Source organism: Pristis pectinata, chromosome 9 (genome assembly GCF_009764475.1).
Source record: "Pristis pectinata isolate sPriPec2 chromosome 9, sPriPec2.1.pri, whole genome shotgun sequence".
Taxonomy (NCBI): Eukaryota; Metazoa; Chordata; class Chondrichthyes; order Rhinopristiformes; family Pristidae; genus Pristis; species Pristis pectinata.
In genome coordinates, this window is record NC_067413.1 from 88,092,791 (window position 1) to 88,120,782 (window position 27,992).

At 41.1% G+C, this 27,992-nt stretch overlaps 1 long non-coding RNA gene across 1 annotated transcript; it reads left to right on the forward strand.

The window, feature by feature from the left end:
* The first annotated feature begins 5,711 nt into the window (after nt 1-5,711).
* On the forward strand, nt 5,712-27,984 carry LOC127574669 (uncharacterized). Its single transcript, XR_007956947.1, has 3 exons — nt 5,712-5,784; nt 24,965-25,100; nt 27,624-27,984. It is a non-coding gene; the product is annotated as an uncharacterized LOC127574669 (long non-coding RNA).
* Nucleotides 27,985-27,992: the final 8 nt, after the last annotated feature.

A 27,992-nucleotide genomic window follows, 5' to 3' on the forward strand; every position in this document is an offset into this window, starting at 1 on the left:
AAGTCCTGAGGATATCCCAACGTATTTCCCAGAAATAGTCCCTGCCTGCCCCAGGCTATGTTGTTCCTTTCTGCATAGTCTCCAGTGCAGTCTTCCCCTGGGGCCTGGATCCAGCAGTTCAGCATGACCCTGTGCAATGAATGTATGGGCTGCCTCAGCACAGAGAGACAGCTCACTCACAGAACCATGCTGACAGCTGCTGTGTCTCGACCCCCTCCGTGGCCTCCTTCCTCCCAAGAAAAGCCATCAGTGTGACAGGGCCATTGAATGTTTGTGAACATTTCTGACATTTGCAAACATTCAGTAACACTTGGAGCACATTAAAAAAAAGTAGGAAATAAAATTACTTTTTTAACATTTCAGGCACCATATTCACACACTAAAATATAATTTAAATCATCACTAAGTTAAATAAACAATATAAAACCACAACTACTTATTATTCTCCCAGCAGCCAACATCTCCCATTCATCTGAATGGGACCTTGTGTGCTTGCACCAGGGTTAATCTAACACAGCCTCAGTGGGAGGTCTGACAGCTGGGATGCTTGCAGAAGATGCCACTGCCCCATTAGAGAACTCCACCAGTTCATCAGCAGCCAATGGTAGCCTTTCTAATTTAAGTCAATGCCATGCAGGAAACCAGGACTTTCATTGGGAAAAGGCCCAGTATAAGTGCTGTCATCTGGGTGGAAGGTTTGAGCCAAAATGCTTGCAGTGTAGAAACTGTTGTAACAATTAGAAACTTGGTGCCAATCAGCACAAAGCTAAGTGGTACAAGCAACAGTGGGATAAATGACCAGTTAAAATAATTTGTGGATGGATCAGTGCAACAGATTTCCTCAGTACTTTGTTGCTGTGTCAAATTAGATTTTACATTCCAAATCTCCAGACTGGGGATTAACCTCATCATCTTCTGGCTCAAAGTTAGATGTCGTCCCACTGAACTGAGCTGACACCCAACAATAAGACAAGAGAGTTAAACACGCAGCCTGAAAAATGGCATTGATTTCAGATTTTAGTGAGGCCTATTTGACAAATAAGTGGTTGTTCAGTGACAGATTGGCAAGTGCCGAGGCAAAGCTGGGACTGCAGTCTTCAACTAGCACAATAATTCATTCTGAGGGAGGGGATTAAAACAACATGACAGGGAAAGGGATCAGATAAAATGAGGCAGTAGATATGAAAGCATCAATGGTAAGAAGTGTAGAAAAGATAACAGCAGAAACTCAGGAAGTAATAAAGCATTGATCAGAAAGTATAATTGTCAAAACAGATAGATAAATTGCAATGGCTTTAAGCTATATAAATCTCTAAAATACATTATGAATAGAAATGGTGCCAGAGACTATCAGATTGGTTGTCAAATAGCATAATGTAGGCAGAATGCTCAGAATACCCACCTTTCACAGTGACTGAGTGGCCCAGATAAATTTCAGGTTTGGGACTCATTAGCACTAACTTGGTGAGTTGAAGCTACAAAAAGGGTACAAAAGAGGAAATCAGGCAGACAACTTAGGTAAGGTCTGTTAAAGGAGCTGAGTGGGGGCTCTGACGGATGCCGGGCAAATCAGAATAGATTGCTGTTGCCTCCTTAAAGGCGTGTTGTTCCTCATTATATTGGTTCCACAGAAACCTCGAGCTAAACACCGAAAACAAGTTGCCTTTTGCAAGAGACGTCCATTTGTCCCTTTAAGGACTAATGGTAAGCTTTAGGACAACGTGTGCTATGCAGACTTCTCTCACTTCCTCCTGAACATTGCACTGGAGTCTGACAACTTTCATTGAACCTGTTTTGAATATTTAGATGCCACTCCTTGCTTTGGATGGGAATGCTGGATGTCTCTTTACAAGAGTGCAAACAGACACATTGCACTTTCAATTGCCTGTCACACCTTTTTTGGACAGGAAGCATGTTACTAAGGGTTAAGTGGAAGATACAAAATCATATAGAAAGGGTGTGATATAAAAATTATGACAGAGATAAGGGAAGGCATGTGAACTAAACATTCCAGCTTGTAAAATATTCAGAAGGGAGGAATAAAAGACAGTATTAATCATGGATTGCATCACAGGTCTGGAAAGTAAAGATGTTACAAGGAATGGGGCAAAAACTCAAACAATATGATAGAGTTAGCGAATAAGAGCTGTGACTCTATTGGGAGTTTAATATAAACAGTCAAATAGGAGAAAAATATGTATATATAGGTGAAGCAAGGCTATGATGATGGATTAAGTTAAGATAAGATACCTTTATTAGTCACATGTACATTGAAACACAGAGTGAAATGCATCTTTTGCGTAGGGTGTTCTGGGGGCAGCCCGCAAGTGTCGCCACGCTTCCGGCGCCAACATAGCACGTCCGCAACTTTCTAACCCGTACGTCTTTGGAATGTGGGAGGAAACCGGAGCACTTGGAGGAAACCCACACAGATACGGGGAGAACGTACAAGCTCCTTACAGACAGCGGCGGGAATTGAGCCCAGGTTGATTTAAAGTTGGACTGGGGTAAAAATATGGTAACAAAGGGCAGGCATGCCTATGAAGCATTCATGTCTAAGTCAATGGAAGGGAAATTCATCTTAGGGAGGAGAGGAATGATATTTGCAAAACTGAAATGGTGACCTATTTTTCACTCTATTTTCTTTTCCATTAGAGACAGTGGGAATATAGGCCAATTTATCAAAGAAAAGATTGATTTCACCATGAGCAACACTCAAAGGGGCTGGAGGAACTCAGCAGGTCAGGCAACATCTGTGGAGGGAAATGGACAGTCAACGTTTCGCGTCCAGACCCTTCATCTGGACTGGAAAGGAAGAGGGGAGATAGCCAGTATAAAGAGGTGGGGGGAAGGGGTGCAGCAAGAGCTGGCGGGTCATGTGGATCCAGGCAAGAGGGGATGACAGGCAGGTGAGGGAGGGGAGAGAGTGGGAATGATGTAAGAAGCCGGAAGGTGATAGGTGGAAGTGACAAATGGCTGAAGAAGATGGAATCTGATAGGAGAGGACAGTGGACCATGGAGAAAAGGGAAGCAGGTGGGGAGGGGAACCGGTGGGAGGAGGGTGTGGGTGATGGGCAAATGGAGAGGGTGGGAGAGAGGAAAGAGAAAAGGTGATGGGGGCCGGAGGGATCAGGAGGAAAAAGTGGTGGGGGGGGAGGGGAGGGAACAGAGGGGAGTAGTTACCAGAAGTTAGAGAATTCAATGTTCATGCCATCAGGTTGGAGACCACCAAGACGGAATACAAGGTGCAGTTCCTCTGATTTGTGTATGGCCTTGACTTAGCAGTCGAGGAGGCCCTGACCTGCTGAGTTCCACCAGCTCCTTTGTGTGTTGCTCCAGATTTCAAGCATCTGCAGTGTCCAGTGTCTCCTGAGTTCACCATAAACATGTGTTTAGTCCAAACCTTGTGACATATTCCCTAATCTAGTTCCGGGAAATGAAAAGGGGCAACCTGGTGATGGAGAGAAACGTCCAATCGAATGTGAAAAAGTGTGAGTCGTATGTGCACGCTGGTTTAGAATGGGCAGAAAAGCAATATATATTAGGGAGCCAAAAAACAGAGCAATTTGATAAAACTGTAATAAAGAATAAAAAGACACAAGAGAGACTACAGATGCTGGAAATCCAGAGCAACACACAAAATGCTGGAGGAACTAAGCAGGTCAGGCAGCATCTATGAAGGAAAATGAACAGTCGATGTTTCAGGTCGAGACCCTTCATCAGGACTGGAAAGAAAGAGGGAAGAAGCCAGAATAAAAGGGTGGGGGTGGGGGGGGAAGGAGCACAAGCTTGCGGGTGATGGGTGAATCCAGGTGAGAGGGGAAAGGTAGGTAGGTGGGGGAGGGGGGGGAAGTGGGAATGATGTGAGGAGCTGGGGGGCGATAGGGTGGAAGAGGCCAAAGGGCTGAAGAAGATGGAATCAGATAGGAAAGGACAGTGGACCTTGAATAAAGGGAAGGAGATGAGGAACAAGAGGGAGGAAGGTGTGGGTGATGGGCAGGTCATGAGGGCGGGGAGGGGAAAAAGAAATGGATAAAGGATAAAAGAAAAGAGATTGCTCTATCAGGAGCTAGAAAAGGCATGATGGGCTAAATGGCCTCCTTCTGTACCATAACAATTCCCTAAGGAATTTAGGAAAAGAGTAATAATATACAAAAACAAAGCAGCAATGGTAAATCTATTTAGTTCATCAATTGTGTTTGAATTGCATCTGCAATATAGTTGGAGTGCAGGATTTTAGGTAAAAAAAGAGGAAGAAAATGGAATGGTGATAGGATACACTCTCTTTTCTATTACTCTAGTTAAGTGTAGACATAGAGATGAAATGAGGGAGGGAGACATTTCCCTGAGTTGGATAATTATCTGAAAGGAAATTTTAAAGGGTAAAGGGAAGGGGAACCGGCCATCTGCATATTCATTCAGAGGGGGTGCACACCCATTTAATTTGCTTCTCTCTGTTGGAAACCCTGGACCACAGCTCTGCTTCTCAGCATCAGGACATCAGGCTACAAAACACTTCAGAATAATGATGCCATGTTCACTCAGTGGGAAAGGTACATCCATGGATGACTATCAGTTTGTACATGTGTGGGCACAACATGAGCAGCCTAACGAGGGCATACCAAAGCCTGGGAAGAATATAAGATAAGATAAGATAAGATAGCTTTATTAGTCACATGTACATCAAAACACACAGTGAAATGCATCTTTTGTGTAGAGTGTTCTGGGGGCAGCCCGCAAGTGTCGCCACACTTCCAGCGCCAACATAAGATGCCCACAACTTCCTAACCCGTACGTCTTTGGAATGTGGGAGGAAACCGGACCACCTGGAGGAAACCCACGCAGACACGAGGAGAACATACAAGCTCCTTACAGACAGCAGCCAGAATTGAACCTGGGTCGCTGGCGCTGTAATAACGTTACACTGAAGCCCAGCACAGGACCTACACTAGCTCTCAGAAGGCATAAAACATTGTGGGCCTTTCAGGTGTTACACTGGGCTGAAATTTCTGAGTATCTCCAGAACATTGCCAGATGCATAAAGGAAGTTTCTATCAGACAGAAGGGAGCAGGCTGAAGTTCCGGCTTCCTCCCATTCTCATAGGAATTCAGAATGATGTGGACATCAGGTAAACAACTGGTAGACCTGAATATTTCCCCAAATCTCTGCATAACAAGCCTCCTACTGATAGACCCTGCACACTTCTTAGATTTTGGCCTCATTCATTACACAAATCTATGATGTTTTTTTCCTTTATGGAACATTTGAAAAAGTGATAAGGTTCAACAATCAAAAAGATTTTTATTGAAGTAAAGTCACAGATGCTCCTTGACAGCTTTGTGTTTCAATGTAAAGCTACCAGTTCCTTTAAGTTTAACTACCAACTGTTGGTAAGACTTAAAGGGAATAAATCCCCAGGTGATGGGAATAATAGCAAGGCTTTATTCAATAGCACATCTGGAGCCAAATGTACATAAAAATGTACAAAAATATCATAATATTTAGAAATATTCAAATAGATATCTTGAATGGAAAAATAAATGATTAAAAAGACTGTTTGAAATATGTTTCACAAATGTCAGATTAAATTCTTGCACAATGACCCTCTCTTGAAAACCAAAAGTAAACATTTAAGCAATTTTGCCAATAGGGTTGCAGTCAATATTTGCTTTTGTATACTTTCGGGCTTCGATCACTTGCCTGTTTACCAGTATGAACATGAGTTACATGAATGGTTCCTGAGGATACCTCAGAGGACATTAGTCCAAGCCCTATAGTTTTAGGTAAGTGTGATTCACTCTTTTATCCTCTAACAAAACCGAACCTATAATGCTGCCCTTTGAAAATAAATTGGCAAAGAATTGGGAACAATTTGGGGATGAGCATAGTTATCTAAAATTAAATATCTCTGTGGCTTTAATCTAAATCACCTGCCACAAAATTTTATTCACCTTTTCAGTGCATTTTAAACATGTGCAGAACCCCCCCATGCCCTCCGCCATCAAGGAACCACTCAGACGCAGAAGGCTAGAAATTCTTCCAATGTAATGCAAGGTTTTTGTGTGTTATGTGAAGGCATTTAATCTAAATCCCAGTGGCTAACTGTGATTAGGTCCTCTGTGTGCAAGTCATGCAATTTACTAAATTGGTTCCGGGTCCTTGGTGCGTGTGATGTGTATGCTGGACATTCACAATGGTGTCAAACTGCATGCAGCACTCAGTTTGCTGCACAGTATAAAATTCATCTGCATGCCCATGCACTTCATACACTTGAGCTGTGTACCTACACTGCTTAAAGCAAACCAGTTTGCCTGATCTGTGGCTGTTGAACTTGATCTTTGACAGGGAGGTCCTCTTCAAGAGTTTTACTAGTGCTTGCTCCTGCCACCGCCCATTACCAATGTATTCCCAAGGTCCCCCCTCCCCACCAACACTGCAGAACACTTGCCCTGTCAGGTCCTCAACCAAACCCAATCAGGTCACCAACCCTCCTGCCCCAACCCATCACGAATACCCTTCAAATCTCCGACCCAACCCTCTAATTCTCTACTTCCTCCATTCCCCAACCTCTTCTCAACTACTCTGATCCCTCCCCGGGCCTCTCCCAAATACCACCCATGATCCACAACCTGTGACCTGGCTAACAATTAGTTTGTATGTGTAAGGCATTTCTATTGTGTACGATGTCTCAGACCGAAAACTCTATGGAATATCTCTGCGGGAGTGGCCACACACATCTTCCCGCTTATCGCTGGTTTAGTGTTCCTTTGAAGGCGTGGTGAATTTCTCGGTCACCATGTCCACTGATCACATCGAAATTGTCACAAAGAGGTACAATACCTAGGAGCTCTGCTATATTCTAAGACTTGTCACTTTCTAAAGGAGGAACCTAATTACATTATTGCTTCAGTAAAATAAATGAAAAAAAAAATGGCTATGTGTTCTTCTTATGTTTTGTAGATGCATACATAGTTTACCCCTTCCAACACAGAGGCATGTAAGGGACTATGAGTTCATTTGTGAGATCCCATTAAAACCATGAAGCAGTGCAGTTGCTGTCAAGATACCTTTTGAAAGCTAATGTCTCATAAACACTTGGCAGATTTTGAAACATGTATCAAGCTTGTGTCAGCCTGTGCTTGGTTCTAACAAGAGACTGATTCACTGTAGTTTGATTGTGAATGGAAAGGGAGTGTTGTGTGGTTCACCACGGGAAGGGTTTGGCTGCCTTGCCTACAAACACCAGTAGCTATCAGGCATGCACAGGGCTAGGAGCATTGTAATCACTGTGGTCCTAAGCTCACAACATATGTGGAAATTAAACCATTAACAATGGGACACACATTAATGTGTGTGATGACTGCTACCCCCCTGCTAGCCAGAAGGAATTTTGAGGCAGATACTAAGGCTGAGAAATTAACCCACATGGCTCCATGATGACCTGCAGAAAACATATTCACACTTCCCTGCTGAAAGGGTGTCACCTGCCATATTAGGGAAAGACAAAAGGAGCATTCTTTAGCCATATCTTCAATCTCCTTTTAAATGCAAGCGGCAGGTTGGTGTCTTTCTGAGATAAAATATCTAAGATTAGTTTACTGTGAGGCAGCCATTATTGCTGTAATCAAGGAAACCCCAAGGGTTCATCTGCGAAATATGAGACAAGTAACACGTTAATGTAAGCACTCTAATGTAAGCATTCCTTCTCCTATTCACCAGCTATTTAATCCCTGGACCAATTGCCCACTCACCAAACTCCCCCCCATTTTACCTCCCATCCCATACATGGCCCGGGCCTAATCCTCTCTTTTCATCGAGGTCTTAGGCTGAATCCAAAACAAGACCCTATCCTCACAACTCTTACTAAAGAGATGTTGCGACCCCACCAGCTAACAATATTGAAATGCCCGCAGGCCAATTCTTTGGTTCCAATCGTACCCAGTAGTCTTCATGCCCAAAGCTGGCCCATTTTCCTTGGTTGAAGTGAATCTGCTTTGTCATGTAGTTACGTCATTCTTCTGCTATTTTGACTGTTCATTGCCTAACTTCCAAATCATATATCAATTGAATTGCCATTGCAGGATTTTACATTCACAACTTTGTTTCTAAAGTGCTTTGTAACATTAATAATATCAAATGTAAAATTTTCCTGCAACATTCCAGTGCTAGTTTTGCTGATAAATGGAATAAAGTCCAATTCCAAAAACTTTTACTACATTTTTAAAAATTAAGGCTTTGGACAAGGGCTAGCACACGAAAGAGCACAAAGATTGAAAAATGTAGGAGGTAAGACATAATAAATTAAAATGTAGTGCTTAGATGTTGCCACATGGTCACCTAAAGGTGTACGATAAATTGATACACCAGATTTTGGACAAAAACATGTGTTTATTTGCTATTGAGTTGGCTTTGCCCTCAAATAGTAAAAAAGAATACTTTTGTCTTCTGGCCAAATGCTTTCTTTCCGCATGTAATTTAGACACCCCTTTGCATATATGGTCCTCTGTGATATCGTGAAGTGAAAATGGACAGAATAGACCCAGCTCTTCAGATCTGTGAGATAAGTGTTTTAATGAGCACTTCAGATAAGTGCATCTTAGGTACTTCATCTTTTTAAATGTAAACATCTTCAGCAGATTAATTGGACTTAACATTTGCAAATTCTCCAAGTAGACTGGCTCATGTCTAAGCGAAAGTGATGATTGCTTACCATCAAGTAAATTATGTCAAAACACTGTAACGACTATGTGAAAAGTACTATAATCACAGGGCCTCCTTTTCTTCTTTATTTGAAAAGTCTGAGTCTATATATAATGGCACTCGTCAGAAGGGCTCTGTGTCAATGACTTTGCTTGCACCTAGAATTTCCAATGATTTGTTTCAGACCAGCTAATAATGGAATTGTGATATAAGTTCACATCACCTACGAGCGCTACGTTCTAGTACAGGGTTATAGTTGACAGCAAAAGGGAAATTATTGAAATCACAGCTGATAACACTCAAGGATCTAACAAATGGACCTGATACTTGTCTAAAGTTGTTTCCTTGCAATTTTTGAACAATATACCTACTGAAGTTGATATTTTTAGTGTACATTGACACATCATTCCTTGCTGCAGAAGGACGCTGTAAGAGCTTGTGCCCACAGCTGTCTGTGCGACCTTTTTAATTGCAGTACCATGAGAGGTAATGAGTGGATTAAATCTAGAACAACCATTGCTATTATGTATCACCTACCAGTTTCTAACCCAACCCTCCTCACCACCTAGTTCCATTTGCTCATTATCCCCTCCCTATCTGGGTCTACCAATCACCTTCCAGCCTCCCCTACACACTACCATAGACTTGCAATCTTTTCTCTTCCCTCTCAGTCCTGATGCAGGGACTCGACCTGAAACATCAGCTTACACCTCTTGCCTCCACAGATGCTGCTTGACCCACAGTGTTCTTCCAGTATTCTGTTTCTGTTCTAGATTCCAGTATCTGCAGCCTTGTTTATCTTCAACCATCACACTACAGCCAAGGGTGGCAGGAGTAAGAATTGAGCCTCTTGATTTTTGAATCACCTGGGCAAAGGTAGAGGGATAAGAGGACAGCAAAAATAGTAAAAGCACATAAAATGGAGCTACAATTGCATTACATAATATCTTGTGATACATGTATTTCAGACATAAAGTATTTTATTGATTTAACTACATATTAGGAAGAACTGTTGTGATCATAGGCACAACAGAGTATGATTTTTTGTCAGATCTTTATAAGGCAAGAGGCAGTGGGCAGCATTGTGGGTGTATCTGGTAAAGCTGCTGCCTCAAGGCCCAGTGACAGGTTCAGTCCTAACCTCCGGTGTGGTCTTTGTGGATTTTGCATGTTCTCCCATTAACGAATGGCTCTGACTGTTCCCACATTCCAAAAACATTTGGGTTGGTAGGTTAATTGGCCACTGTAAAATTCCCCTAGTGTGTAGATGAGTGGTAGAATCAGGGGAATGGGGTTGGGGGGGGAAGGGAAGTGGTGGGGGGAGTTGATGGAAATGTGGATCAGGGTGGGATTAGTGTAAAACTGGGTCTTAAGTGTCAGATTGTATCAGTGGACCAAGAGGCCTGTTTCAGTGTCAAAGCTCTCTATAATTCTAAATGATTTTCCAGTTAGCGGTTTGACTGGTTCAAGTTTCACTGCGGAGTCCAGCAATGAACAGTATAGAGATTAACTACAAGCTTCCAATAGACTGGTATCTGGTCCAGTAAAGTCACTGCCCTAGAATATACTCCCAGAACAAATGCAAAAATATTGTTAAATTTTGAATTCACTTGGGTCCGGTCACAAGATAAACATAGGCTCCCAGCATATATCAGATGTCATGTGTCAACCTTGGTTTGCTCACATCTGAGTCAGAAGATTGTGGGCTAAAGATCCACTCCAAAAACTGCAGGACATAATCCAGGCTGACCTGTTCGTGCAGTGCTGAGGAGTGTTGTCATCCTTTTGCTGAGATGTTAACTGAGGTGCTGTCCACTCTTTAACTAACATCATTAAAATGGTCATCTGGTCATTATCGTTTCGCCATTTGAGGAACCTCCTGAAAAAAGGTTGCTGCACTTCCCCACATTATAAAGCTTTTAAACTTATAAAGCGATTAAATACTTGTAAATCTGTACAGAAAATCATGTGACGGTTAAAGTTGCTCTCTTTAAAATTTTCCTTCTTAACTGTTTGCAATTTGGAATTTAACAATTGGAATTGCCTTTCACTGACATTGATTATTAAGGATTATGAATGGGATTCTGTTCTGTGTATTCCATTTCAAATCCTTGTGGCAGTTATTTCTGATTACACTATTGTAATCACAACTAACACATAAAATCAGTAAAATGTATCAGAACATCAGGCTCATATTTACTGAAACAATAAAAAAGTTAAAGAGAAAGTGAAGAGTAAACCTTGTATCACTGACATATTTCACTCACTCTTCAGATGAACTCTGTACATCTACATCTATTGGCAATGACTGACAAGACTAAGTAGACAGAACAGACAGCCAGCACTTTTTCCCCAGGGCGGCAATGGCCAATACTAGAGGACGTCAGTTTAAGTTCAGAGGGGGTAAGTTTAGGGGAGACGTCAGAGGTAGATTTTTTATACAGAGAGTGGTGGGTGCCTGGAACGCACTGCCAGAGGTGTAGAGGCTGATACAAGAGGGATATTTAAAAGACTCTTAGACAGGCACATGGAAGTAAGTAAAATGCAGGGTTATGGGCTGTGTCGGAGGGAAGGGTTAGATTGATCAGGGAGTAGGTGTTTATATAGGTTGGCACAATATTGTGGGCCGAAGGGCCCGTACTGTGCTGTTCTGTTCTATGTTCTAAATGATGAAAAGATATTCCAGGCTCCAAACCAGCAGATCCAGCAACATCTCACACAATCAAAAAATCGAAACATAATATTAGTATCCTATACGTCCATAATATGAATGCTTTGGTATTCTATTCAACACATCACATCGATGAGACTTTTGGGGCTGACCATTTCAGCATTGTTGATGAAATTTTGCTGCAAATGCTCTGGAATGGGATACTATGGAGAACCCATAGATTTCTGAGCTCATCTCTGGACCAGAAAGAGACATTGATATTGGCCTCCACTGGCAGATGTAAATGTATTCTGTGAAATTAATTTTGTGTATGTCAATTCATTTCAAGCGTGGGGCCACAAGATGTCAATAATATAACTTAAATTTACAATAGGTTGACGTCTTTTCAGGAGGGAACTGTGTGGATAGTGCAGGATGTTACCCCTACTTTTTTAGCTAGGTTTGGAGAGCTCCAACGTATAAATCTTCCCAAGAGCAGTACAATCCCATCTGTTCTGCTGTATTCATCACTGGTTAACAACTCAGTGAGTGCGGATCAGACATGTAATGAAATAGTTACATTATAAGGACAGTTCACATAAACTTAGTTTTCCCTGGAGCTCAGAGACTGAAAAATGATTACAAAATTTCTGCCAATCTATGAAAGGAAAACTGAAATGGACAATTGCAAACTACTTCTGTTCAGTAATATCTTTACCTCGAACAAAGTCTACTGCAGAACATAGAGACTTACATCCACCAGACACAAGAAGCTAAAGCAAAGTATATATGGTTTATTCAAGGGCTCTACACTGACTGCCCCTGGAACTTTCCATAAACATTGTTGCAACTCAGAGGGCAGTTAATCATATCACCCAATCCTTAAAGAGGTGACAGCTATAAAGTAACAGTTGTCACAACACACTGTTTCCTCTCTTTGTTTTAAATAAAAACAAAACAAATTGATTTTACCACATTTATGAATTTTACAAAGTTAATCAATTCACTGGCTTTCTGTGGTCCCCCGGGCAGTTTTGATAGACTTTGGCAGATTGGACTGTTGTCTCGTCTTGACTCTCATTAGAAGTATTAGCTGTTCTTCTGAAGAAACTTGGGAAACACTTTACAAACAACTTTAACCTTGCAGCCATCTTCACTATTCTCCCAGATACCATGTACTAAGCACATGGTCTACACTGACTTTTCTGAGTTTCTCGCCATTCTTTACAAGATAATTTTTAGAACAATGTATTTCCACTATTTCTCTGACGCCCCAACTTATCATCTCTAACCTGCCAGGAGATCTGTAACCGTGACTCTATCCCCTTCTTCAGCAGTTCCTTGTCATTCACAGTGTTCTCTACAGGAAGTGGGATGATATTCTCCAGTGATCAGCTACTAATCTTTAAGAAGTCTGCATCCCAGAAGTTACCAGATAGATTTTCCCATCTAAGTGAAATAAATTTGACCTCACTTTCTCCTGGGGACTCTCTGGGACTGGATGAGAGTGAAGTGTTGCCTTTGGTTGGTTCCTTTCCCAAGATCTACTTGCCTCACATTTCTGTACGTGGACCCTAATCTCCCCACTCATCCCTGACAAGTATGTACTTCCTCTTGCTTGGATTAATAACCACCCTTTGACCTCTGAAAATCCGGTTCCTGAATGCCCAGTTCATCTCTCATATGGATATAGGCTCCGACAATAAGTTTATCCTCACCCTGTGTCCCTTTCCATCCTGACACAATCATTGTCTTCCTGGTCTCATCTTGTCTGGCAGCCTCCTCAACCTGTTGCATTAATAGCTGAGAGAAAGGAATATCATTTGCCATCTGCAGTAAGAATACTTTAGAACCATAGAACAATACAACACAATACAGGCCCTTCAGCTCACCATGTTGTACCAACCTTCAAACCACTCCTAAGACTATCTAACCCCTTCCTCCCACATATCCCTCTATCTTAAATTCCTCCATATGCTTTTCTAACAATCTCTTGAACTTGACCAACATATCTGCCTCCACCACCACCCCAGGCAGCGCATTCCATACACCAACCACTCTCTGGGTGAAAAACCTCCCTCTGACATCTCCCTTGAACTTCTCACCCATTACCTTAAAGCCATGCCCTCTTGTATTGAGCATTGGTGCCCTGGGAAAGAGGTGCTGGCTGTCCACTCTATCTATTCCTCTTAATATTTTGTATACCTCTATCATGTCTCCCCTCATCCTCCTTCTCTCCAATGAGTAAAGCCCTAGCTCCTTTAGTCTCTCCTCATAATCCATACTCCCTAATCCAGGCAGCATCCTGGTAAATCTCCTCTGCACCTTCTCCAACGCCTCCACATCCTTCCTATAATGCGGCGACCAGAACTGAGTACTCTAAGTGTGGTCTAACTAGAGTTTTGTAAAGCTGCATCATTACTTCATGGCTCTTAAACTCGATCCCACGATTTATGAAAGCTAACATCCCAAAAGCTTTCTTAACTACCCTATCCACCTGTGTGGCAACTTTCAGTGATCTGTGGATATGAACCCCCAGATCCCTCTGCTCCTCTACACTGCCCAGAATCCTGCCATTTACCTTGTATTCCGCCTTGGAGTTTGTCCTTCCAAAGTGTACCACCTCACACTTCTCCGGATTGAACTCCATCTGCCACTTGTCAGCGTAGCTCTGCATCCTATCAATATCCCTCTGTAAGCTTCGACAGCCCTCTACACTATTCACAACACCACAACACCATCTTGATTATTCAAGCTCAGCATCCTTTGGCACCTCTTGGTGTTGAATCTTTATGCTATATGCCTGCATCCTCACATGCACTCTCTGCAACTTCTTTGGTACTCCATGGAGAGGCTGAACCATAATGATCTTGAATGGCTTCTGACTGTTGATGGATACTCAGTTCTCCCGTATGTGTACTGGTGAAACTAATCCAGTTCAAAGATCTGCTGAGACCACACCTGGAATATTGTGTGCAGTTCTGGTTGCAATCTATAAGGAGGATGTGATTAAGCTAGACTGGGTGCAGAAAAGTTTCACAAGGATGTTGCTGGGACCAGAGGGCTTGAGATATATTGTATAGGCTGAGTCTATTTTCCCTGGAGGAAAGGAGACTGAAAGGTATAAAACCACGAGGAGTATAGATAAGGTGGGTGGTTTCAGTCTTTTTCCCAGGGTAGGGGTGTCTAAAACGAGAGGGCATAGATTTAAGGTGAGAGGGGAAAGATGTAAAGGCGAGCTGAGGAGCAGGTTTTCACACAGAGTGTGGAGGACCAAGCTGCCAGAAACATTTAAAAGACACTTGGACAGGTTTGTGGATAGGAACGCTTTGGAGGGATATTGGTCAAATGCAGGTAAATGAGACCAGCTCAGGAAGGCAGCTTGGTTGGCAGGGAGAGTTGGGCTGAAGGGCTTGTTTCCATGCTGTGTAATGCTATAACTCCATGACTCTATCACAGCAACTGGTCCCTTGGCAATTTGTCCATTATCCATCTCCTTGCCCATCAGAATTCTTCTTGTATCTGCCATCAGCTGACCCTCTCGCAAGACTGTTGAAGCATCTGCCCATGGTAGTAGCTCTTTCTTATTATCAAAGCATCGGAACATGGACTGTGGTCTATTGCCTCCTTAATTATTGGTTTGACTGCTTGATTACAGTCATCCAGCCAACACTGCTCCACATCCTCCCTACGCAGCTGGCAGAACCACACACCACACTCAGATGAGGCAGGAACTTGCTCAGATAATTGACAAACCCCAGGAAGTGTTGTACTCCTGCAACATTCATTGGGCTTGGCTTCTCCTTACTTGCCAGGACTTTGACTTGATTTGTCTTCAGATCGTCTCTGGTGATCATGTGACCCATTCACCTTTCGCTTGTCCAACTTTGGTTGTTTCTCCCTGCGTCAGCTGAGGGTTCCCAGTCACCATTCATGGTCTAACTCTGGCACTTCAATTGTTTCTCTTTCTGCAGACACCCGTATGTCACTTGGAATTTGCCCCACTGAGAGCTTCAAGTGCAGCACTCAGTCATTTCTGAAATTCCTCTGCTGCCATGTTGATTCCAAGTAACGTTCTCCAGATGTTGTGCTGGAATAGATTAAGCATGAGCTCTCCTCATCAAGCTCTCCATGTCACAACCCTTTTCTTTGCACTCTGGACCTTTTTAATCTGCTCAGACCTGCCAAAACATTTTCTATTGCCTTCATAGAATGGTAGCTCTCTTCAATGGTCCATTAACATACCTTCGATTGAAGCTCATTCCCTCAGTTTGCTACTTGATTTCTGAACACACACCAAGTTGGACATCCAACAGCAGATGTGTCTACTCAGGCTATTATTCCTGCCTTAAGCAATTTCTCCAACTCAGCTTTTAGCCCTATTAAGTACAAAAAGATCCTCTCTGTTCCTGAATGCATGTGAAGATCTACTAACAGTCAACAGTTAACAATCAGAACATCTGTGATGTTAATTGAATGGCAGAGTAGGCTCGAAGGACCTAGTGGCCTACTCCCACTCCTACTTCATACGTATAATATATCATTTCTAAGAGACTTTGGTATGGATTGATGTTGGTATTGGTTTATTATTGTCACTTGTACCGAGGTACAGTGAAAAACTTGTATTGCAAACCACTTGTACAGATCAATTCATTATACAGTGCATTGAGGTAGTACAGGATAAAAATAATAACAGAATACAGAGTAAAGTGTCACAGCTACAGGGAAGTGCATTGCAGGTAGGCATTAAGGTGCAAGGTCATAACAAGGTAATTTTAATGCATCTGATACATTCTCCAGAGTCTCGTCTGAGGGCTTTCTTGGATGTACAAAACTCTTCTATTGTGACCAAAGTATCAATGTTCACAAGGGGAGAAAATTGTACCACATGTGGTACAATTGATTCTTTACATTGGTTGGCACTGGCTTATTGGTACCTTAGACATTGCAATTAATTCTCAGAACCACCAAACCATGAACTAATGTTCTGAAAGTCTTCAATGACTGAATTAATTTCAATAATGTGATTCCTTCCCATCCGCCCTCATCACCAGTGTAAGGTGCATATGCTCAGTGGGTTCTCAATATCCAGCAAATTCCATTGCAAAATATGCAGAAATGCACATGAGGCAGATGGAGGTCAAACAAAATGTGAGTAGTTTGCTCAAAGACTCTTCACTGTCTCTGCAAATTTCCATAAAAATTGTTGAAACTCAACGAACAACTAGTTGCATGACACAATCCTTAAAGGAGTGGAAGTCTTAAGGCAACAATTATTGTCCACAACCAAAAGAATATTAACTTCAATGAAATGGAATTTCAAGAGTCATTTCGTTAAGACCCTTTGGTTAGCCTTTCAAGAAAAGTGCACTGGATTGAGAATGAAGTTACCTACCACCTGCTGTTAACTAAACAATAGATTGCTAAATACATTGGCAAGATTATCTATTCAATATTGGTTTTAAAGAAATTGTTACATTAACCTTTGATTGTGAACATTGTTGGGAGATGACTGCCTGGAAACAGAGGCTACACCAAAAGCTCAAGAGGTGTGGTGTGGGTAGAAGCACTCCTGCTAAAATAGTGCATTATGTGAGTGCTTTCTGTGTTTTTTATCCATGTTATCGGACATAACTTCTGGCCTTTAGTTTTAAAGTTAAGTGACACTTCAGAGGTTAGATGCTTCAATTTTAAAATTACCTGTAAAAATTAAATTTATTATCAATTTGAAAATATAAACTATTGAATGGAAGTACTGTTTGTTGAACTGCACAGACTTCCACTGTTATAGCTGTGTGCATAGAGTGCTGTATGTTCCTATGTTCCATGCACAACTCGACCCAGTAGCTGCACTCATAGGAAATTCCGCACAAAGAGAGGAAATACAACTCTTTCTTGGGAGAAATGAGTGCTTAAGCTACTTCATTCTCTGCACTGATGCCCAGGAGAGATAAAACATGAGAAAAGACCTCCAGTTCCTCTTCTACATTGTTGTTCTTTGTGGTTTGCCCTCATCCTGAGTTTCTGTTCACAGCCATGATGCTGGCTCTGTCAGTGCAACAGATGAGATTAAAATACAAACAAGTTCACAAATGTTTACAATAGAAAATGTTACCATGTGTTTGGAAATTGAATATATTTTTCACATTGGCGTATTTGGACCCTTTGTGTTCTGTCTGCAAACACAAAGTGAGAGGGAAACTGTGAAAAAACTCATTATTATTCCACACACTCGGGCACATCAATCAGTCACTGTGAAAATAAAATCAGAAAGGGAAGCATACTTATAGCAAATCATAAATTAGACCGCTTTTAAATCATTGAAGTTTCAAACACTGGAGAACTAAACATCCTACTGAATTTATTTTCCTTAATTCATCAGGCAGGAAATTCCCATCTTGCCAAATAATTAATGTTTGGAAAGATTATGGAATGTGAGATTGTTGTTCCACAGCAGTCTTTCGACAGGTCCTGCAAGACACAGCCTTTTTCTTAAAATCGACAATAAAGTGAATAAGATGATTGTTATAAATGCAATGCAATATTTTCCTCAAAGTAACTCAGTTTGCTTCTTCACTGTAAGGTTTGTGTAACTCAGTTACCCTTATCCTGCTGCTTTTACCTGATTGGATAGTTATATGAAGCATGAAGATTACAGCCTAAAAAAACTCTGAATATGAACAGATTAGGTATAAGTGATGTAATTTGATTCTTCCACTACCTGTATTTAAATGCCTGTTCCCTTCTGATGCTCAGGAATGAAAGATACTGCATCCACAATGGATTACAGATCAGGTAAACATACCTCATGGAAATCAAAAACCAAAAACAGAAAATACTTAGCAGGTCAGGCCACATTTGTGGGAAGAGAAACAGATTTAATGTTTCAGGGACAACAATGACTCTGTTTCTCTTCCCGCAATCATGCCTTGTGATTGTTCATCAATTCATTTTCTTGGACAAACAATTACAAGGACAGCCATCAAAAAATCACAGAAGCTGAAATTCTAAAATAAACCCAAAAATACTGGAAACACTCAGCAGGTCAGGCAGTATCTGTGGAAAGAGAAACAGAGTTAACATTTCAGGCCTGATGAAGGTTCTCCAACTTGAAACATTCTCTTTTCACAGATGCTGCCTGACCTGCTGAGTGTTTCCAGCATTTTCTGTTTTATAACAAAGTATAAAAGCCTGAATTCCTGATACTGAACAGAAATGGGAATTGATAATATGAGATGAAATTACCGAGTAGTTTAGAAAGAGACTAATCATGAGCAATCAGCGAGGATCTGTAGAAGGCAGATCTTGTTTAACTAACTGATCATCATTAAGGAAATAGCAGCTTACACAGTGGAAATAAAATGTACTTCTGCAGTTTCATTCATACCCAAAGTTCTTCACGGCTAATATATTCCTTTTGAAGTGCTACTGTTATCGTTCTCTGTCTGACAAGCAACTTTGTCACAGCAAAATCCATCAAAAAGGAAAGATGATCTGCTTCAAGGGGTGTTGGTGGAGACATGACATGTTTGCCAGAATACCAGAATACGTATTAAGAATGTAGGACCAGAATTAGTCTCATGATCTGCCCCTTGTATTACATCGTCACCTATCTGTTATTTCAGCTCCATTTAGTTGCCTTGCCTTTCTCCAGATATTACTATGGAATCTTTCACATAACACATGAGCAATTAACCTGGGATCTGGTTTAATGTCTTATCCAAGGCATGCATTCCTGCTCAATGCTGGCCCCCTTCAATGTCCTGGCCAGACACTCAAGGTCCTGACTTCTTGCCCTGCCTCAACTGAAGGTCAGATCTTCCCTCCACCCTCCGGCCTTCATTAACCTGGATTCCCATCCTGTGACCTGAATTCATCCACTCACTCTGTAATGGCTAAATGAGTGGATAAGAGGCCTGGGCGAGCAGAAAGTTTGCATGGCCTATTCCACTGTGCAGGCAGTCTTGAGCTTTCTGCGCAATAGAATTTTGTGGTGGGGGCAGGGGTCATGCACAAAACATGCCATTTAATGGGTGCAATCTTTGTGCTTTTCACCCAGTACCATGCCAACTGTATGTGAACTCCAATGCTGCATAACCCCAAGAGGCAGCGCGAAATCTCCAACTGGAAAGAGAGAGCCATCAACTCCATTTCCCGGTTTTTCTTGCTCATCCATGTCACTCAGAGGAAAAGTGTGTTGGGACTGACTTGAGTCTGTAACTAAAGCAAAAAGAAACCTAGAAACAAGTGATGCAAAATTATACAGAAAGTAGCCTGAAGTTCTTTTGTATAGCACAGTGATTTTGTGTGTTGCCCAAAGGAATGTTAACAAGAACTTGATCACTAAGTTCAATAAGGTAGTCACTGTTTGATTTGCAAAGATTATGAAATTGGTCCCATGTGCATATGGTGCTCTGATGCAAAGAAGAGCCCAGATATGGGCTATAGCATCATTCGAGGAATGTGTTCTAATACCAACTCAGGAAAATTCGGTTGTACATGTATGGATCACAAATAGCTCAATGCATGTGTGGGTTGCTCCAGCATAACTCAAAAGGAGACAAAGAGACCATAGCTGGAATCGCCTATACCTTTGGCTCCTTAAAGCACTCTTCTTGCCCCAAAGTGCAGTTTCTATCAGATTCCCAATTACAATATCCAGGGCCTTAACCATACCTCCATCTTTTCACCAATGCCCTGTCCTGGTTCCCCACCTCACCTCATCTAAAGCTCAAACCATTTCCCTCCTGCCCAACAGGCCTTTCTTCAGCGTGACTCCAGCCCTGTGACCCATGACCTGCAACCTACCCAAGTTTCTCTACTCTATTCCGAACTAATGAAGGTGCTCTGCAAGGGGAAAGGATAGCTGTATTCAAAACCAGCGTGAGAAAATCAAAAAAAAAACTGTAGATGTGGGAACTCTAAAATAGGAACAGAAAATGCTGGGAGTAATCAGGCCACATTTGTGGGAAGAGAAACGGAGTTAATGTTTCAAGTGCAAGTAAATCGCAAGTGATGCAAGGGCTTCATGGTAGTGTAGCGGTTAGCGTAACACTATTACAGTGCCAGCAACCCAGGTTCAATTCCGGCCGCTGTCTTTAAGGAGGTTGTATGTTCTCCCCGTGTCTGTGTGGGTTTCCTCCGGGTGCTCCGGTTTCCTCCCACATTCCAAAGGCGTACGGGTTAGGAAGTTGTGGGCGTGCTATGTTGGCACCGGAAGCGTGGCGACACTTGCGGGCTGCCCCCAGAACACTCTACGCAAAAGATGTATTTCACTGTGTGTTTGAATGTACATGTGACTAATAAATAGATATCTTATCTTATCTTATCTGATATGTTCAGTATTTCCAACATGTTCTGTATTTATTTCAAAACAAGAGTGCTTAGAACAATGTAACAATTCACCTCTGGATGGCAATGTTATCTTGTTTCACATTACCATGGTAATTGTATCAATTTAATCATGACTTGTGGTATATTAGAACTAAATAATTGTAAATCTTTAAGAAGGTTAGAAACACTGACTGGTTTCTCATGCCACTGATCAGCAATAGTCTAGGTTAGGGACATGGTGGCAACTTGTAGTCACAGGTAGCTGCTGCTTAGTTACCAGTGTGGAAGTGATTTCCAGAAGTCAATTAGACAAAAATCATGACAGGCCGTCCCCTGTTAATGAACGGGTTCTGATTTAACAGATGTTCATAAGTCAATTTTGTCTGTAAGTCATAAAATACACAAAAATCACTCGATTTGGTAACCATGCCTCCACAGTGTTGTAATGATTGGCATCAAAAGCACATAAGACCGATAAGGAAGAACAATTACTAAAAATGGAGCAAGAGAGGAAACTAGTTCTTCCGTTCGTAGGGACAATCATATGTATGTATGTTGGACTTTAGAATTTAATAATATTATGGGAACCCATTTATATGTACGGGTGTCCATAAGTCGGGCATTTGAAAATCAGGAAGGTCCTGTATTGGAGCCTTGTTGGTGAAACAAGCTTTGCCATTTTCTCATCATCACAAAAAAAAATGATAGAAGTATGAGTTTTGAGCCAAGCAGCTCATAATATTCAAGCTGCCAATTATCATGCCTCCAACAGCAATGACCATCCTCCCTCCTGTGAGCAATGATTGTAACAATTATTCTGGTTTGGATTAGTGAGCATTATTCAAATGTGTAGTTAAAGGAATAACTAAGCTTATGGGCTGTGGCGTACATGATGTGCTACCTGTGGCCATGAAACATCTGAAAATCTGGCGTATGGTAGTATCATGATTATGTTACTGAAGTATTCTGGAAACATGGACTCATTCCACCATGCCAGTGTTGTTCAGTTAATTACAACTGGAACAGAAAACTAGTAACAGTGACCTTGAAACAATAATAATAACCATAAAAATGTCATCTAAACCAGCCTGCTTCATGATTGGATGTTAGGGAAGAAAATCTGCTTTACTTACCTGACCTGACTTACATGTGACTCCAAACTCTTGGAATGTGGTTAACACTTAATTAAAATTTGAGTTGGCCTAGCAAGCCATTGAGTTGTGCCAATCGCCTGTGAGAGTTTCAAGAAGATGGCTTGACACAACTTTCTGAGAACAATTAGGGATGAGCCATAAATGTTGAACCTTCCATCAATGTCCATTCTCTGAGAATGACTAAAAAAAATTATTGAGAAAATGAATCTCTTTTTACTGATAAAATTGTCAAGCTGCTGATGAGATGCATGGATGGAGATGTGATTGGAGTCTGTACCATCTTGCATCTGGAAACATTTTGCATATATTTCTAAAGCTATTTTCTCTCTCTCCCTCTCTCTCTCTCTTTACCTCTCTGCTCACAGGGAATGAGCTCTGTGTACTTCCTTGGTTAGAGAGCCCCATTTACTTCCCTGATACATTGATGAGCAAGAACATGTCACTGATCCCCTTCACTGCACTGTGGAAAGAGCCCATGGCATAAAAGATAAGAGCCACATCGTCCTTGACAGCCACAGGTAATGTGGCTTCTGCGCTGTTGTAGCCACATCTGTAACATGACTTGGAAAGAATCTCCTTTGACTGCTGCAATGTTTCTCACAGAAGTGGAAGGAGGCGGGTTGAACTGAGAATGCAACAGTCCAGCTGGTTTGTTAAGTTCAGAGGAATTATTTTCTACTTCCAGCAGATCACAAATAGAATTAAAAACGACCTGTGAACACCATATTTCTCCACCTAGTACTTCCCTAAAATAACAATTTTCCTTTGTTAATGCTGGCTAATATGTTGCAAATAAGGACTGTTGCACATCAGACCAGTAAGGGGGGGAAATCATACTGATGAGCAAATTTGGGCATTGCATTATTTTCGGTAACATCTAGTAGAATTTTATAACCAGAACAAAAGCTTCTAGCATTAAAAAAAATCCTGCTGGAAAGTCAGGGGTCTAATATCCTGCTGGGTAGAGAGAGGTCCAGAAATAGGTGCACCATTGCCTGACTGCAGGTTTAGTCGATTTTCAACTCTACAGCGCTGTTTCCTTTTAGAGATTTGCAAAGAAATTTCTAGGCCAGTGTGAAATATTCTAGTCTGCTGACAATACAAGGGTAGGCAGGAATATGAGGGGTGAGAGGAACACAAAGATACAACTAGATACAAGACAGGAGAAGTGAATGGGCAAGAATGTGGTTCTATAGGAGTATAATGTCAGAGAAGGTGAGGTTATTCACTTGGGCAGGAAAAGTAGAGAAATTTAATGTTGAGTAGCTAGTTGATTGTAGAATATAATTGGTGTGTTTGTTAATGAAATGCAGGAAGTAGATATACAGGTACAGAAATCAATAAGAAATGCAGTGATATTTTGGTCTTTATTGCTGAGAACTGGAGTACAAGAGTAATGAGGTCTTCTGCCGTTGGTCTGGGTTTTAGTGAGACCAAAACTGAGTGCAGCTTTGGTTGCTGTGTCTAGGAAATGACACACATGCAGTCTCTGGGTTACATAAGATTTTGCTCCTGAGAACCATCCATAAGCTAATTTCTCCGTAAGTCAAAATGTCCAGTTTCTATAGTGACCCATATTGCATCTTCTACGTACATTTGCTATAATTCTTTCATTTCATCAAGTATTTACCCTAACGCTACCCATAATTAAACAAATGGAATATATACTGCATCCAGTCATTAATGAATACAGTGAAACATTTTATTATCATTACTGGCTTGAAAAGTGCTTTAAAGTTGTATGGGAGAATTTGCATACAGTTGGATTTCCTTAAGCCAGATCACGAATAACTCTGAGAGCCCCTGTACTTCACATTTATCCCTGTGAATGAAGGGATGTTGAATAAGATCATCCTCTGCAGGCTGGAAGTTAGAAGAATGAGAGCTGATCACTTTGAGACATAGAAATTTCTGAAAGGGATTGGCAGGCTGTTTCTTCAGGCTGGACAATCTGGAACCACGGTGCATAATTTCAAGAAAAGCTCCAATCATTTTGGATTAAGATGAAGAGAAACCTACGCAGAGCATTTTTAATCTTCAGAATTCTTTACCACGGAAGTCTGGACACGCAGAGTGTGTTAGGGACTGGGATCAATACATTTTTTGACACCAAGGGAATCAAGGGACATTTGAGTCAAATGAGGATGATTAACCATGATCTTATTAAATGGTAGAGTGGAGTTGAGGTGAAATATGGTCTACTCCTGCTTCTTTCTCTTTGTGTTGTTATGGTCAGTTAGATCGCACATTATTCTCTAACAGCAATGCTAGTGCGTTAAAAATGTGCTGCTGCATATATTTCATGTGTAATTTAAAGTACCTTCAAAAGCGTCATCTGGAAAATTGGAAAGATAATTGGCATTAAGTGGAAAGTCAAGTGGATAATACTTATCAGTATTGTACATATCAGCTGGCTTTCTCTCCTGTAGTCTATTATCCAAGTTCAAGGTATTGCTGTGAAACATAATAGGTCACATTTTTGCTCAGTGTTTCTGGGGGTGCCAGAGTGGAACATGAATTCGAAAATTGTCATTTCATGACGTATTTTATAGATGGCTGATTGTTTCTATAAAGCTGTCATATCAGAATCCACTACTTTCTGACAGAAATTCTGCAGCTCTTCAGATTCACAACAAGTGCCCTAACATGTGGAGGAAAGCTGAAACTACGTTGGAGCTCCCAATGCCTCAGGAAATAATGTAACTCTGAGCTACACAGACTGTGGCAATCCCATGGTGTGTGGCCATGACTTGAATCATTGAGTGCAGTATCATGTTGTGCTCTTCGCAATGCTGCTTTTAGTATTGGTCTAATGGTAGAATTCTGAGGGGAGACCCATAAGATATTCTCATTAGTAATCTTCTTCAGCATATCCTGATTTTTAGCCTCTGATTGAGATCAGTATAAATGATCTTAGAAAGCTGGAGGAGCATTCTACCTTAATCAGTATTCCAGCTTAATAAAATTAGGAATTTCTTATAAGCTTAATAATATCTGGTAAAAAGACTGAATGTATAAAAACAATGATTTCATGAACCCATCAAAGGCACTGATATTCTCACATCTGTATTTGAATTTGTCCTGTCCAAATTTAAATCTGATTATGGCCATTGTTTTCTCTTCCAGTGCTTTTAAAGACCAAACATTGACACAACCTTCTCCAAATCATTCAGATTTACAGCACAGAGGGATGACATTCAGCCCCTTGAATCCATCCTGGCCATCAAAGAACCATCCAGCCTTCCCCTACTTCCAGCTCTTGGTTTGTAACATCGCAGGTTATGTCACATCAAATATTCATCTGCCTGTTTTATTACGATGATGGTCTCTGCAAATACCACCTATCGGGTAGTGACTTCCAGATCTCCTTTTGGTGAAAAGCTTATGCTCAACCCCCCTCTTACTTTTCTATCAATCATTTTTATTTTCTATTAATTAAATCTTGGAAAGACCAAAGTCATCAATTTCAGTCCAAGTCACAAACACTGTTCCCTACAAACAGATTTCATCCCCTGCAACCCCCACTCCCCTCATCCCATGGCAATTGACTGTATTTGAACAAGACTGTTCACTACAATGCTGGGTTGGGCTTTGAACCACATGTTTGTATCACTGATGCTGCTCAACCCACTGAGTTCCTCCAGCAGTATTTTTTGCACATGTCTACATAGTTGCTATGGCTATTTCTGCCTCCATAACAACATTGAACTCAGTTTGACTATTCCAATGCACCAGTAGGTTGTATTCTAATCTCTATAAACTAGAAGCCTTCCAAAACTCTGCTACATTGATGTTAAGTCCCATTCACCATCGCCCCATTACTGCTGATCTATTGGACATTTGGTTAACTAACATCTCCCTTGTAAAATTCTCTTTGTGTTTTCAAAGACCTTCCAGGTCTCACTCTTCCCATCTCTGCAATCTCTGTCAGCCCTATCCATGTATATCCAAGGCATCAATGCTCCTTCAATTCTGACTGTTTTCATATCTCTGATTTTAATTGCTCTGCTATTGATGCACTGGCAAGTTTTAAGTTCTGCAAAGCCCTTCCTCAACCTCCCCAGTTCTATATTTCTTTTCTCTTTAAAAACTACCTCTTTGACCTCTTAGTCGTCTATCCTAACATCTTGAGAGGCTTGATTTTCAATCTCTTCTTTGGTAAAGTTCTAATATAGGACTCGGTGTCATTTTTGGTCTGTTATAGTTGCTTTATGAATGGAAGTTATCGTTGTTGTGGATGCTTTTGTGCTCTAGCTGTTGATTAGTCAGCCAAGGTAAACAGAGAATTGTGGTGGAGAAAGAAGCCAGTTAATTGGCCACAGGTATCTCCAGATAATGTTGCCCCAATCAGTTAGGCTCAATGGAAAAGGCATTAGTAATTGTGGGTGGAAGGGAGTAAAGACATAGACTGTTGATATCTCACCGTGCAGGCATGCATTGTAAGACCTAAGATACCTAACACGAGTATTGTCAAGAAATACTGTTGCAGGGACAAAAAACTTGGTATCACACGATGGACTAAAGCACAATACTGTTTTTGCATGCTCTGGGGATACCCATGTACTTCTCAAAAAGTTACTTGCCTTGTTGTGCATTTCAAAGCAATTGTCTTTCTAGTGGGGTCCCTAAACCTCGGGATTTTTGACCCCTAGATCGCTAATTTTCATTGCTGTGAGATCACGCACTTGGCTCGTCCTCCACTATCTTTATTCCCTTCAGACTGCACCATTCCACAGTTGTCCAGGCCAAATTAACTTGCATATTCTAAACCTGAATTGATCCAAAATTCTGCTGCCCATGGTTCAGCACATTCTGTTAATGCACCCCCAGTGTATTCACTTACCTCCACCGGTTCCTGATCAAGCAAGAAATTATTTTTAAATCCCTCCAGGGACTCGCTTCTCCCCATTTCTGTATTAGCTTTAAATCATACAACTGCCCAAGATATCTGCAATTCTACACTGTGACCTTGCACAAACTGATTTTAATTCCAATATTGGCAACTGGGCATCAATTGTGGAATTTAATGAATTGTTTGCCTCACTGGTTCTCCCTTTAGAATGCTGCATGTAGGTTGCTGGTTTTGTTAAATTTTGTCTGAAATGTGTTTGACACCATTCCAGAAAAGCCCATGAAGATGTTTTACCTCAGCAAAGTAGTATAAATGCAGACTTTTGTTGTAAATGTGTACTCAGTCCCTCTTAACTGTATCTGCATCCATGTATTGTTTTCTATATGTTTCACTTTTCTAACATAGGAGAGCAAACTATTTGACAGCATCAAAAAGTCAGATATTCATCATTTCTGTTGCATGAACCATTTCAGGCCTTCTTTCAACTTCCAGCTCAAGCCTTTCATTGCATGCAGCACTTTTAACAGCAAAGTTGAATCCTTGCCCCACAGAATTGGGAATGAGGAAATGTTGCACTGTCAGAATTACTATCTGTAGGAAAGACTTTCATTCAGGACTTTCAACTGAACCCTGTTCTGTTGGTGCAAAAACTTTTAGTCAAGAAAGATCAGTGAACTCTTTCCACCAATCCTCTCTTAATTAACACAATTAAAATGACATGAAAGTCTTTTTTTTGATGTGTTCAAACTAGCCGAGGTTATTAAACAATATTAAGTGCTCTTCAAATAACCTATTGGTTTTTGGAACATCCTGCAGATGTGAAAAAGTATACGTGAATGCAGAATATGTCCTTCTTTACAAAATTTGTATGTTGTACATTGCTGAAGATGTCACCATATTATTTCTTATATTCAAACCTCTCCACACCACCAGGTTCAAGGACAACTACTTCCCTTCAACCATTTGGTTCCTGAACCAACTTGCACAACCCTAATCACTACCTCAGTAATAGCAACCCACTGACCACTTCGCAGTCCGATGGACTTTGTTTTTTTTGTTCTAATTTCGCTCTTTCTTGTATAATTTTGTATATGTTGGATTTATGCTTTTCCCATGAATGTTGGTTCTCTAATGCTATGTGCCTGTGATGCTGTTGCATGCAAGTTTTTCATTGCACCTGTGCATACATGTACTAATGCATATGACAATAAACTCACCTTTGACTTTGAAGGTATTTTACTTAAACAATTGTTATCTCTCAGAAAATCTGAGACAGATTTATCCATTGTTATTTGTTGAAAC